At 47.9% G+C, this 13,407-nt stretch overlaps 2 long non-coding RNA genes across 2 annotated transcripts; both read right to left on the bottom strand.

The window, feature by feature from the left end:
• Positions 1–10,990: 10,990 nt before the first annotated feature.
• LOC142295688 (uncharacterized) lies at positions 10,991–11,902 on the bottom strand. Its single transcript, XR_012751519.1, has 3 exons — positions 11,797–11,902; positions 11,506–11,633; positions 10,991–11,407 (listed from the first exon to the last, which is right to left on the bottom strand). It is a non-coding gene; the product is annotated as an uncharacterized LOC142295688 (long non-coding RNA).
• A 19-nt stretch (positions 11,903–11,921) lies between these two features.
• Positions 11,922–12,772, bottom strand: LOC142295689 (uncharacterized). Its single transcript, XR_012751520.1, has 5 exons — positions 12,654–12,772; positions 12,440–12,510; positions 12,280–12,346; positions 12,044–12,117; positions 11,922–11,960 (listed from the first exon to the last, which is right to left on the bottom strand). It is a non-coding gene; the product is annotated as an uncharacterized LOC142295689 (long non-coding RNA).
• Between the last annotated feature and the right edge of the window lie 635 nt (positions 12,773–13,407).

Below are 13,407 nucleotides of genomic sequence, written 5' to 3' on the forward strand. Positions count from 1 at the left end.
TTGGGAGGCTCCACGTTGTCCCTGGATAGAGACGTGCATGAAGGCCTGTAAACCTGAAGTGCCCATTGGAAGGAAGTGGGTGTATTATAGTATAGCCCTTAGGCAGGGAAGCCAAACATTGGGAGGCTCCACGTTGTCCCTGGATAGAGACGTGCATGAAGGCCTGTAAACCTGAAGTGCCCATTGGAAGGAAGTGGGTGTATTATAGTATAGCCCTTAGGCAGGGAAGCCAAACATTGGGAGGCTCCACGTTGTCCCTGGATAGAGACGTGCATGAAGGCCTGTAAACCTGAAGTGCCCATTGGAAGGAAGTGGGTGTATTATAGTATAGCCCTTAGGCAGGGAAGCCAAACATTGGGAGGCTCCACGTTGTCCCTGGATAGAGACGTGCATGAAGGCCTGTAAACCTGAAGTGCCCATTGGAAGGAAGTGGGTGTATTATAGTATAGCCCTTAGGCAGGGAAGCCAAACATTGGGAGGCTCCACGTTGTCCCTGGATAGAGACGTGCATGAAGGCCTGTAAACCTGAAGTGCCCATTGGAAGGAAGTGGGTGTATTATAGTATAGCCCTTAGGCAGGGAAGCCAAACATTGGGAGGCTCTACGTTGTCCCTGGATAGAGACCTGTTAGGTTCTTAGTGCCTCCGTGCTTGCATTTAAAAACCGCACGTGTGTGCCTGTTGGTGGCAGCTTTCCGCTGCATTTGTGTGAGTTTTGCACAAACTTGGATATAACACACAAGTCTAGTGAATACACATCAGCACAGCATTGCAAAATGCGCAAGGGCGTTGTCAACGAACAAGGAAGTGGACGTGATGGTGGTGCAGGCAGACACCGAGGTTGTGTGCAAGCTCTAATTTCGCCACAACAAAGGGCCACATCTAGTCGCTCGCACGTCCTGTCCCAAATTCTTGGGGACCGCAGCAGTACACCCCTCTTGAACCAAGACCAGTGTCAACAGGTTGTTAGTTGGATAGCGGATAATGCTTCCAGTCAGATTGGCACCACCACAAACACTCTGTCTTCCACACGGTCAAGTGTCAGTAGCCGTGATACTGCACCGCACATTTCAGAACCTGATCCTCCTTCCTACCACCAGGCCGAGTACACGTCCACGGACATTACTGATCCCACACTTGGACACTCGGAATAGCTGTTCGTTCACGTTTCCATTCACAAATTCTGGCCTCTCGCCAGCTCCTGTTGAAGTGGGCCATGACGAGATTGTATGTACAGATGCACAAATATTTGAGCAGCCACGTTCTCACGAAGTTGGCAACGTGTCTCAACAAGGGGTGGCCGATGATCAGACACAATTGTCAGGAAGTCAGGAGGAGGAGCAGGGTGCGGAAGAGGAAGACGACGTGGTGGATGATCCAGTAACTGACCCAACCTGGCAGGAGGATATGCAGAGCGAGGACAGCAGTGCACAGGGGGAGGGAGGCGTAGCATCACAACAGGCAGTAAGAAGCAGAGTGGTGGCCCCAGGCAGACGTCAGTCAACTGTTCCCCGGAACAACACGACACAAGGTGCCTGTACAAATGTTAGGTCTTCCCGAGTCTGGCTGTAATACTATTGTATGTATTGAGGATTTCGATTGCGTTAGGGCAATGACAACCAGAGACGAGTTCTTGGTGCAAGACATTTATAATATGCAACCAGCAAATATGTACATAAACGGAACAAAAACACAGTAGAACATAAATACAGGAAATACCTTCCAGGGACTGAGCGAAAGGGAATTCCCGGTACCGCGCACCGGACTCCCCCAGGGAGACCACCAACAGCAAACCCCTATACAGGGACTGTCTGGCAATCACCCCAGAAGCCCTAAATGCGCAGCAGCCGGGACACAAAAGGGCAATAGGTAAGTCGAAAAATGTCTGTACGTGATGTGAGTCCAGAGTGGTATTAAACGGAAAGAACCGGGCAGAAGTTCCGACCAAAGACGGCAAACGGAGTCCAGGTACAGCTAGATGATACCAGATGAAGTCCAGAGTCGGTGTCGGTTGTTTTCCAAGAGGATCCGAATAACAATCAGGAACCAAAAGCAGCAGGGCAGGAGCACACAGGAAGCAGTATACTCAGGCACTGGACTAAGCTTTAGGGGCGGCTTTTAAACAGATGGACAGGAAGTAGGGCAACATAACAGAAAACTCCATGTTAACAAAGGGCAAGCTCTTTCAAAAGAAAACTGGAAAACCAGGAACTCTGACACTGGCAGTTTTTTAAGTTGGCTCCAGATGATTCTAAAAAGGCCATTTGCAACACCTGCCATGCCAGCATCAGCAGGGGTACCAAAACTAGCAGCCTGACCACCACCAGCATGATCAGGCACATGTCAGCCAAGCACCCGACTTTGTGGGAAGTACAACAGAGTCGAGGAGCAGTGCTTGCTGATGTCACTGCTACGTCTTCGCTGGTTGTGCATGCGAGCCAATCCCCTGTCCATGCTGCCTGCGAACAAGCCTCCTCCACTCCTGCACCTGCAGTTGCCTACGCAGAAAGAACACCATCATCAAGCACGTCCTTGTCCCAGCGCAACGTTCAGTTATCCATTCAGCAAACCTTTGAGCGCAGGCGCAAATACACTGCCAACACCCCACATGCCACAGTTCTAAATGCTAACATTTCGCGACTGCTTGCGCTGGAAATGTTGCCTTTTAGGCTGGTTGAGACAGAAGCATTCCGCGAACTGATGGTGGCAGCTGTCCCACGTTACTCGGTCCACAGCCGCCACTATTTCTCCCTGTGTGCCGTCCCCGCATTGCATAACTAACCACGTGTCACAAAACATCACACGTGCCCGGAACAACGCTGTTTCAGCCAAAGTCCACCTAACCACAGACACGTGGACAAGTGCATGTGGGCAAGGCCGCTACATCTCGTTGACGTCACACTGGGTTAATATTGTGCAAGCTGGGACCCAGTCTGAGCGAGGGACGGAATACGTCCTTCACACACCAAGTTTTGCAGGCCCTACCTCAGTCAGGGTTTCACACACACTCTACAGCTCCGGAATGTCATGCTCCTCAGCCTCCTCCTCCTCCTGCGCATCCTGATCCACTTTACCCTCCACACCAGTCCCAAGCTGTAAGTGTCGCTGGCGGAGGAGGGGACGGTGCGCTCTCCCACTGCTCGGGTCCGGCTGACGCAGCTCTACGGCTGCTGCTGCTCGTTGGCTCGAGCGATGGCCGGATCCCGGGGACTCGAGCGGCGCTACTCGCCCGTGAGTGAAAAGGGGTGGTTTGGGTTTTGGGGATATTGTCCGTGACGCCACCCACGGTTGTGGTGATTGTGTGGACACCACCGCTGCTCTGGACGGGGATCCCGGGAGCCTGTGACAGGGAGCAGCTTTGTTGTTATTTCTCCCCTACGTGGGTAGGGGGGTTGGTTGTCCCGGGGCCTGGTGATGGGGTAGAGATGGATGACAGGCGGGTTGCGGGGCCTGATGAAGTGCATGGTCGCAGGGGCAGCGCTGTGCCGCACGGCACGGAGGTACTCACTCAGCCCAATGATGATGACACAGTTCAGGGTAAAACAAGTGGCTGGATGGACGGGTCACTCGGACGGCTGCGGTTGTTCCTCCCTGCAGGTTAGTGATGACTGTCTCTCCCTGCACCGAAGTTAAGTGTTGGTAGTGATGGTTTCCCAACGGTAACCCGCTCCCTGACCTGGATATGGGCCGGAGGAGCCCCTTTTGCCCACAGGCGCTGGCCCTGGGAGACGGTTGCCCTTGCCGGTGGCTGTGTCTCCCCTTCACGGTTGTACGGTTGCCTTCTATCTGGACTTGGCTGTTTGGAAACCCTGAGGTCCCCTTCAATAACGGATTTGGCAAATTCACGGCGACACCAAGCCTTGCCGGGATCCGAAAGTCCTCTGCCAATGGTGCTGGCTTCGCTTTGTATACCGGTCCGGTACGGCCGGGTCACCACCCGTCCACGGTCCTTACGGCAGACTCCAATCGGCCTCCACTGCAGACGGTCACCACATCCTGCCAACCTTGCTGTCCTGTCCAGGCCACACACCCGGACCAACTTCAGGCTCTTTGCTGTCACTTTTCTCCTCTCTACTACTTTCCTCCTTCCACTTCCTTAGCTTAACTCTCACTGCCTGTGTTTTCCCTCCTCCTCGGTGGGTGGAGACCAACCGCCTGGCTCCACACCCTGGTGTGGACAACAGCCCCTGGGGAAGGCAACAAGGATTTTGTGTTTTGACTATGATATGCCTGCAGGGAGTGTGGGGTGTTTAAGTGTTGTGCTCTGTGGCCCCTGGCTTGTCCAGGGCGACACAGAAGCACTGCAGCACTGCCTCGGTGAAGCGGCAACAGGCAGTGCTGAAGCTAATCTGCATAGGTGACAAACCCCACAATGCAGAAGAGGTGTGGACAGCTCTGAAACAGCAGGCAGATCACTGGCTCACAACTCTGAACCTAAAGCCAGGAAAGGTGGTGTGTGACAATGGCCGGAACCTGGTGGCGGCTTTGAGGCGAGGCCAGCTGACACATGTTCCATGCTTGGCCCATGTGCTCAACCTCGAGGTTCAGCGGTTTCTAAAGTCATAGTCAGAGCTGTCTGATCTGCTGGTAAAAGTTCGCCGCCTGTCTGCACATTTTCGAAAGTCACCTACTGCTTCAGCCGGCCTTGCCGCCTTAAGACGCCGTTTGCATCTTCCGGCACACAGACTGGTGTGTGATGTCCCCACGCGTTGGAATTCAACTCTGCACATGTTGGTCAGGATATGTGAGCAGAAGAGGGCAGTTGTTGAGTACCTGCATCACCTAAGCCGTCGGGAAATGGGTCAAACTCCACACATAACACCTGAGGAGTGGAGATGGATGTCCGACCTATGCACCATCCGCCAAAACTTTGAGGACTACAACAAGATGGTGAGCGGCGATGACGACATTATTAGCGTCACCATACCGCTTCTCTGCCTTCTAAAATGGTCTCTGCTCAGAAAACAAACATGATGCATTGCAGGCGGAGCGCGATGAGTTTCAGCAAGAAACAGTAGTGGGTGTGGGTGATGATAACACACAGCCCAGCCTCGTCTCATCACAACGTGCAGTGGAGGACTATGACGAGGAGGAGGATGAAGACATGGAGCAACTCTCTGGCCAAATTGAGGATATGACATGCAGTCATATCCTCGGTTCAGCGTGGCTGGCCAGAGGACAGGGTAGATGATGAGGAGGAGGAGGACAGCATGTTCAGTCATCGTGTCGGTCAGGATACTGAAGTGATGGCTGTTAAGAGTCTGGCACACATGGCTGACTTTATGGTAAGCTGCCTGTCTCGTGACCCTCGCGTTAAGAACATCTTGGCCGACAATCATTACTGGTTGGTAACACTGTTAGACCCACGCTAAAAGGAGAACTTTATGTCTCTTATTCCCGAGGCGGAGAGGTCAGGCAAAATGCAGCAGTTCCAGAAGGCCATAGTCACGGAAGTAGGCAAAGCATTCCCCTCACAAAACGCTAGCGGCATAGGTCATGAATCAGTGGACAACCGAGGCGTACAGCCGAGAGAGGCACAAGTCCAATCCGCCAGAGGTAGGGGAACAGTCTTTAAGATGTGTGACAGTTTTCTCAGCCCCTCACGTACCACAGCCCCTGAGGTGCGGGGTAGTGCCACAAGAAATCCTAAGTTTGCCCAGATGCTGAAGGAGTACCTTGCAGATCGAACAACTGTACTCCGACATTCCTCTGTGCCTTACAATTATTGGGTATCCAAGCTGGACACGTGGCATGAATTGGCTCTCTACGCCTTGGAAGGCCTGGCCTGCCCTGCTGCTAGCGTTTTGTCAGAGCGTGTTTTTAGTGCCGCAGGTGGAATCATTACAGATAAACGCACCCGCCTGTCAACTGAAAATGCTGACAAGCTGACTCTGATCAAGATGAACAAGGGTTGGATTGGGCCAGACTTCACCACACCACCAGCAAATGAGAGCGGAATTTAAAGTTTGCCATGTACCTCCACTCACCCATGGGTACACACTTCTGGAGTTTGGCTAATCGCTGGACTGCTCCTCCTTCTCCTCATGCGCCACCATGATGATGACCGTTACAAATTGCAATACTTAGGCCTTTGTTTCAGGTATACCCCCAGTGGTAAATTTTTTCGCCCATTCTTTGCAGAATGGACATTACAACGACAGGAGACCCACTCCTTTGCAATGGGAACAATGTTTTGAGGCCCTCATGCACGTCTCTATCCAGGGACAACGTGGAGCCTGACGCTGCCACCGACTGCCACACACGTGCTGTTTTTAAATGCAAGCACGGACGCAATAAGAACCTAACTGGTTTTTAGGAGCGACAATTACTGAGAAGTCTGACACTATCAGACACTGCTGACTGACGTGTATTATACACTAGACTTGTGCGTTATATAATAGTTTGTGCAAAACGCGCACCTGTACCCTGCCACCGACTGCCACACACGTGCTGTTTTTAAATGCAAGCACGGACGCAATAAGAACCTAACTGGTTTTTAGGAGCGACAATTACTGAGAAGTCTGACACTATCAGACACTGCTGACTGACGTGTATTATACACTAGACTTGTGCGTTATATAATAGTTTGTGCAAAACGCGCACCTGTACCCTGCCACCGACTGCCACACACGTGCTGTTTTTAAATGCAAGCACGGACGCAATAAGAACATACAGTTAGGTCCAGAAATATTTGGACAGTGACACAAGTTTTGTTATTTTAGCTGTTTACAAAACATGTTCAGAAATACAATTATATATATAATATGGGCTTAAAGTGCACACTCCCAGCTACAATATGAGAGTTTTCACATCCAAATCAGAGAAAGGGTTTAGGAATCATAGCTCTGTAATGCATAGCCTCCTCTTTTTCAAGGGACCAAAAGTAATTGGACAAGGAACTCTAAGGGCTGCAATTAACTCTGAAGGTGTCTCCCTTGTTAACCTGTAATCAATGAAGTAGTTAAAAGGTCTGGGGTTGATTACAGGTGTGTGGTTTTGCATTTGGAAGCTGTTGCTGTGACCAGACAACATGCAGTCTAAGGAACTCTCAATTGAGGTGAAGCAGAACATCCTGAGGCTGAAAAAAAAGAAAAAAATCCATCAGAGAGATAGCAGACATGCTTGGAGTAGCAAAATCAACAGTCGGGTACATTCTGAGAAAAAAGGAATTGACTGGTGAGCTTGGGAACTCAAAAAGGCCTGGGCATCCACGGATGACAACAGTGGTGGATGATCGCCGCATACTTTCTTTGGTGAAGAAGAACCCGTTCACAACATCAACTGAAGGCCAGAACACTCTCAGTGAAGTAGGTGTATCTGTCTCTAAGTCAACACTAAAGAGAAGACTCCATGAAAGTAAATACAAAGGGTTCATATCTAGATACAAACCATTCATCAATTCCAAAAATAGACAGGCCAGAGTTAAATTTGCTGAAAAACACCTCATGAAGCCAGCTCAGTTCTGGAAAAGTATTCTATGGACAGATGAGACAAAAATCAACCTGTACCAGAATGATGGGAAGAAAAAAGTTTGGAGAAGAAAGGGAAAGGCACATGATCCAAGGCACACCACATCCTCTGTAAAACATGGTGGAGGCAACGTGATGGCATGGGCATGCATGGCTTTCAATGGCACTGGGTCACTTGTGTTTATTGATGACATAACAGCAGACAAGAGTAGCCGGATGAATTCTGAAGTGTACCGGGATATACTTTCAGCCCAGATTCAGCCAAATGCCACAAAGTTGATCGGACGGCGCTTCATAGTACAGATGGACAATGACCCCAAGCATACAGCCAAAGCTATCCAGGAGTTCATGAGTGCAAAAAAGTGGAACATTCTGCAATGGCCAAGTCAATCACCAGATCTTAACCCAATTGAGCATGCATTTCACTTGCTCAAATCCAGACTTAAGACGGAAAGACCCACAAACAAGCAATACCAGAAGGCTGCGGCTGTAAAGGCCTGGCAAAGCATTAAGAAGGAGGAAACCCAGCGTTTGGTGATGTCCATGGGTTCCAGACTTATGGCAGTGATTGCCTCCAAAGGATTCGCAACAAAATATTGAAAATAAAAATATTTTGTTTGGGTTTGGTTTATTTGTCCAATTACTTTTGACCTCCTAAAATGTGGAGTGTTTGTAAAGAAATGTGTACAATTCCTACAATTTCTATCTGATATTTTTGTTCAAACCTTCAAATTAAACGTTACAATCTGCACTTGAATTCTGTTGTAGAGGTTTCATTTCAAGTTCAATGTGGTGGCATGCAGAGCCCAACTCGCAAAAATTGTGTCACTGTCCAAATATATCTGGACCTAACTGTAACTGGTTTTTAGGAGCGACAATTACTGAGAAGTCTGACACTATCAGACACTGCTGACTGACGTGTATTATACACTAGACTTGTGCGTTATATAATAGTTTGTGCAAAACGCGCACCTGTACCCTGCCACCGACTGCCACACACGTGCTGTTTTTAAATGCAAGCACGGACGCAATAAGAACCTAACTGGGTTTTAGGAGCGACAATTACTGAGAAGTCTGACACTATCAGACACTGCTGACTGACGTGTATTATACACTAGACTTGTGCGTTATATAATAGTTTGTGCAAAACGCGCACCTGTACCCTGCCACCGACTGCCACACACGTGCTGTTTTTAAATGCAAGCACGGACGCAATAAGAACCTAACTGGTTTTTAGGAGCGACAATTACTGAGAAGTCTGACACTATCAGACACTGCTGACTGACGTGTATTATACACTAGACTTGTGCGTTATATAATAGTTTGTGCAAAACGCGCACCTGTACCCTGCCACCGACTGCCACACACGTGCTGTTTTTAAATGCAAGCACGGACGCAATAAGAACATAACTGGTTTTTAGGAGCGACAATTACTGAGAAGTCTGACACTATCAGACACTGCTGACTGACGTGTATTATACACTAGACTTGTGCGTTATATAATAGTTTGTGCAAAACGCGCACCTGTACCCTGCCACCGACTGCCACACACGTGCTGTTTTTAAATGCAAGCACGGACGCAATAAGAACCTAACTGGGTTTTAGGAGCGACAATTACTGAGAAGTCTGACACTATCAGACACTGCTGACTGACGTGTATTATACACTAGACTTGTGCGTTATATAATAGTTTGTGCAAAACGCGCACCTGTACCCTGCCACCGACTGCCACACACGTGCTGTTTTTAAATGCAAGCACGGACGCAATAAGAACCTAACTGGTTTTTAGGAGCGACAATTACTGAGAAGTCTGACACTATCAGACACTGCTGACTGACGTGTATTATACACTAGACTTGTGCGTTATATAATAGTTTGTGCAAAACGCGCACCTGTACCCTGCCACCGACTGCCACACACGTGCTGTTTTTAAATGCAAGCACGGACGCAATAAGAACATAACTGGTTTTTAGGAGCGACAATTACTGAGAAGTCTGACACTATCAGACACTGCTGACTGACGTGTATTATACACTAGACTTGTGCGTTATATAATAGTTTGTGCAAAACGCGCACCTGTACCCTGCCACCGACTGCCACACACGTGCTGTTTTTAAATGCAAGCACGGACGCAATAAGAACCTAACTGGGTTTTAGGAGCGACAATTACTGAGAAGTCTGACACTATCAGACACTGCTGACTGACGTGTATTATACACTAGACTTGTGCGTTATATAATAGTTTGTGCAAAACGCGCACCTGTACCCTGCCACCGACTGCCACACACGTGCTGTTTTTAAATGCAAGCACGGACGCAATAAGAACCTAACTGGTTTTTAGGAGCGACAATTACTGAGAAGTCTGACACTATCTGGACTGTTTTACACTGTGTACACCAGCCCCAGATATGATGAAGGCTGGTATACGGTCACCACTAGGAATGGCTATATATACCCTGCCTGCCTGCCTGTATACTGCTACAATAGTCCTGACAAGGACTCTTCTGGTCACTAGCCTGTATTCCGACCTGGCTATACCCTGCCTGTATATAGCAACAATAGTCCTGAGAAGGACTCTGCTACTGTACTCCGACCTGGCTATACCCTGCCTGCCTGTATACAACTAGAATAGTCCTGAGAAGGACTTCTGGTCACACTGTTTGCAGCCCTGCTCCGGAACTAACTATAAAGGGCCGCAAAGCTTTCCCTGAATCAGCGACACTCTCCCTACACTCACTGTCAGAATAGCTGTGAGCAGAGCACAGCGCGCCGGCCGATATAAAGGCTCGGTGACGCTGTGCAGGCCGGCCAATCACTGCAATTCCACAACTAACAGGGCTGTGGCATTGCAGTGGTCTGCCAGCCAATCCCTGCATGAGGGCTGGCTCTCAAAAGAGCGCCAACATGCAGAAATGAAGACCACGAGTAAAGCACGAGTATCGCGAGATTACTCGGTCCCCGCCGAGCAGCCCGAGTACAGCGATACTCGTGCGAGTACCGAGTAGTTACAAGCATGCTCGCTCATCACTAGTTACTACTATACTAAATTATACAAAATTATACTGTAGGACATGTTTTAACGACTTGTCCTACAGTGATAATGTAAGCATTTACTATAACTCTTGCACCAATCACTACCTCTAAGCACCACCATTACAGCCATGAATACTGACCTGAACTTACCTTTTCCTGCATCTATGGCATTGGTCCACTGAGACTAGTGATTGGCTGAAATGGTTATTTGAGCACTTAATGCTTTCAGGAACAGATAAAGATAATGTCACGCAGTGACTACCGGGGTTCTGCCAGGTACACAGGAAACCCCGGTGAGTGCCACAACACACAGGATACACAATACAATGGAGGGCCCTTGCGCTAGGGATCGTGGAGCAGGGTCACCTCCTAAACTCATAAGACCACAGAAAAAACAATACCTCTAAAAATATTTAAGTTTTATTTAGAAAATTATAAAATGACAAACAGTGTCTCTCTAAAAATACATAAAGGACAACACAGTGCCAGTGAGATGTTGGGAGGAGATAGTTTCAGCGTGAAAAGGATAGCGATAGATAGATATTCACAGAGTCGTCAGATTACTGATCTCATAGCCTTTATTGACCCTTCCTGACGACGGAGGGTGTCCTAAGTTACTGGGCACTCCCCGTTCCGGGTGGCTGTCCCTCCCTGTCCCTATCTCTAGCCAAGGGGTGTCCACCACCAACCCAGGTGATTAGTGCAAAACCATAAATATACACATAAACACAAATGCGTTAAATTTGGTTCCTGACTCAAATAGATACTTCAGTCAGATGAATTTAAATTTTGTTAGGTGGAGCTGTAGGGGACCCGCTGCAGTAGCTGTCACCCCACGCTCTCCCGACGCGTTTCTCCCCCACCTAACGCAATGCTGGGGGATCATCAGGGGTAAAAAAAGTCATACCTGTTGATGCACAAAAAAGAGAGGACAAGTAATGTCTTAATATAACTTCATCAAAGTAGATTGAAAAATCATTATATTCTCTTGGGTATATAACTTACATAACGGTAATAGTTATAGAGCGGGATATGAACGGTCCAACCCGAAAGCCTTTTGATAATATACCAGAAAAACTTGGTTTTAATCACATGATATGCTGGCAGATATTCTCATTCAGAAGAACTTGTCTCTAAATAAAGCCGACAAGAAAATATTCTGAGGAACTGAGTTGATAGGCTTGGAAGGGGGGAAGGGGAATGGAAGGGGGGGGGGGGGGGGGGGGAGGGGAAGGAGGGGGAGGGGGGAGGGGGGAGGAAGGAAAGAGGCAACAAAGTGGATAAGATGAAAAATACCTCGTTATAACTCCAAAAATGGATGAATAGCCAATGGGATGCTAGGAGTTTAGTAAATCAAAAAAACTCCTAAGGTATCACATGAGTCTTCCTATCCTTGTGTTTAAAAGGCTTATAGATCACATCCTAACCATGTCTAGGTCACATTAGGGCAGCAGGGACATCTGCATAGACAGAGACAGTAAAATACCAATTAAACAAGGTAGATTCAGGAAACCTACAGTGTCCCATAGAGAAAAGTAGATACCTATACATGCAAAGAGTCCAATTTCTTTAGTTGATGGTGTTACACCAATATCTACACTGTTAGTGTGTCCAGTCCTAAAATGAAAAAAGGATAATAGTCATGGACCTAGAAGTACGTTGAATTCCCTTAGGGAGCCACATCAGTGTGGTATATCGTCCTGTATCCACCAAACCAGGACAAATGGTGCAAGCATAAATTTACTAGATGACACCTGACTAGTCCTGAAAAATAAATACCTGTAATTTCTTGGTCACTGAGGTAGGGGGTGCTGTATCAATACGCAGCATCGGAATCTATATAATCCTAAAAGGAATAATAATAATGATCTAATATCCCGCATAGAAATATGCGAATATAAACAGGACAGGACATACATCTATGGAAAAAAGTGTATACCTGCAAAGAAAAGCTCCTTTACACAGTGTTCCAGTATAGTGACCAAGTGTTATAATGAACACTTCTTTCACCTAAAGACATGAAAACAAACGATCACTACAGGTGATCCCATAACGATTCTGCAAGAGGAAACAACAGGACATTTACAGCACCATTACTAGTCCTTTGAAATGTCCTGTGGGAGAAAACACTCCAAAAAGGTGTAAAGACATACCGATACTTGGTCCGAAGAAAAGCTCAACCTGCAAGGACAAAGTGTCCCGAGCGCCGAAGCACATCTAACCGCAGGGAGCCAGCGCTGTGTCCTGTCCTGTGCCCAGATGATATGTGCCTAATCCCACGGACGGAGGTCACCTCCTAAACTCACCTGAGACTGATCCCTGCATTCCCTAACGTCCCAATGTGGGTCTTTCCCCCCTGTCGCCGATCATGTACCTATCCCTGTCTTCCCCGGGCCCTGTTTAGTGTGTAGCACAGCAGAAACGCTAATCTCAATTTAGGTTTAAGATACAGAGAGGATAAGACAGACAGGGTTAAATAAACAGCATTCATACAAAGTATGAAAAACAAGAAGAGGTAATAAAGGGGAATGGACCAGAGGGGAAAACCAAAGAGGACTAAGAAAGGGAAAAGAACAAAACTTTCATATGTTCTCTGAATTGCTTCCTAGTCCTCAGCTAACAGGTTCCCACTAGAAGCAAGTATAGCAGAAGCTATCACCAGCAGTTTTCCTGGACTAGGAGAGAAGTCTTTATTGCAGAGCTGATTAGCAATAGAGAACAGCTGACTAATGCTTACATTCAGAGTTTCAGGAGACCAGATGATCTACTTAACCCTAGCAGTGCTGAATAAAGGAGAATCTGCACAGCCAACAGCATTAACCTGAGAAAATGTGTATGAAGCCTTGCGCTATGGTCTCCTGACACCAGAAATAGGAGAGACCACTCTCCGTTCTGGTACCCTCGAAA

The sequence above is a fragment of the Anomaloglossus baeobatrachus genome, chromosome 3, assembly GCF_048569485.1.
Source record: "Anomaloglossus baeobatrachus isolate aAnoBae1 chromosome 3, aAnoBae1.hap1, whole genome shotgun sequence".
NCBI lineage: Eukaryota > Metazoa > Chordata > Amphibia > Anura > Aromobatidae > Anomaloglossus > Anomaloglossus baeobatrachus.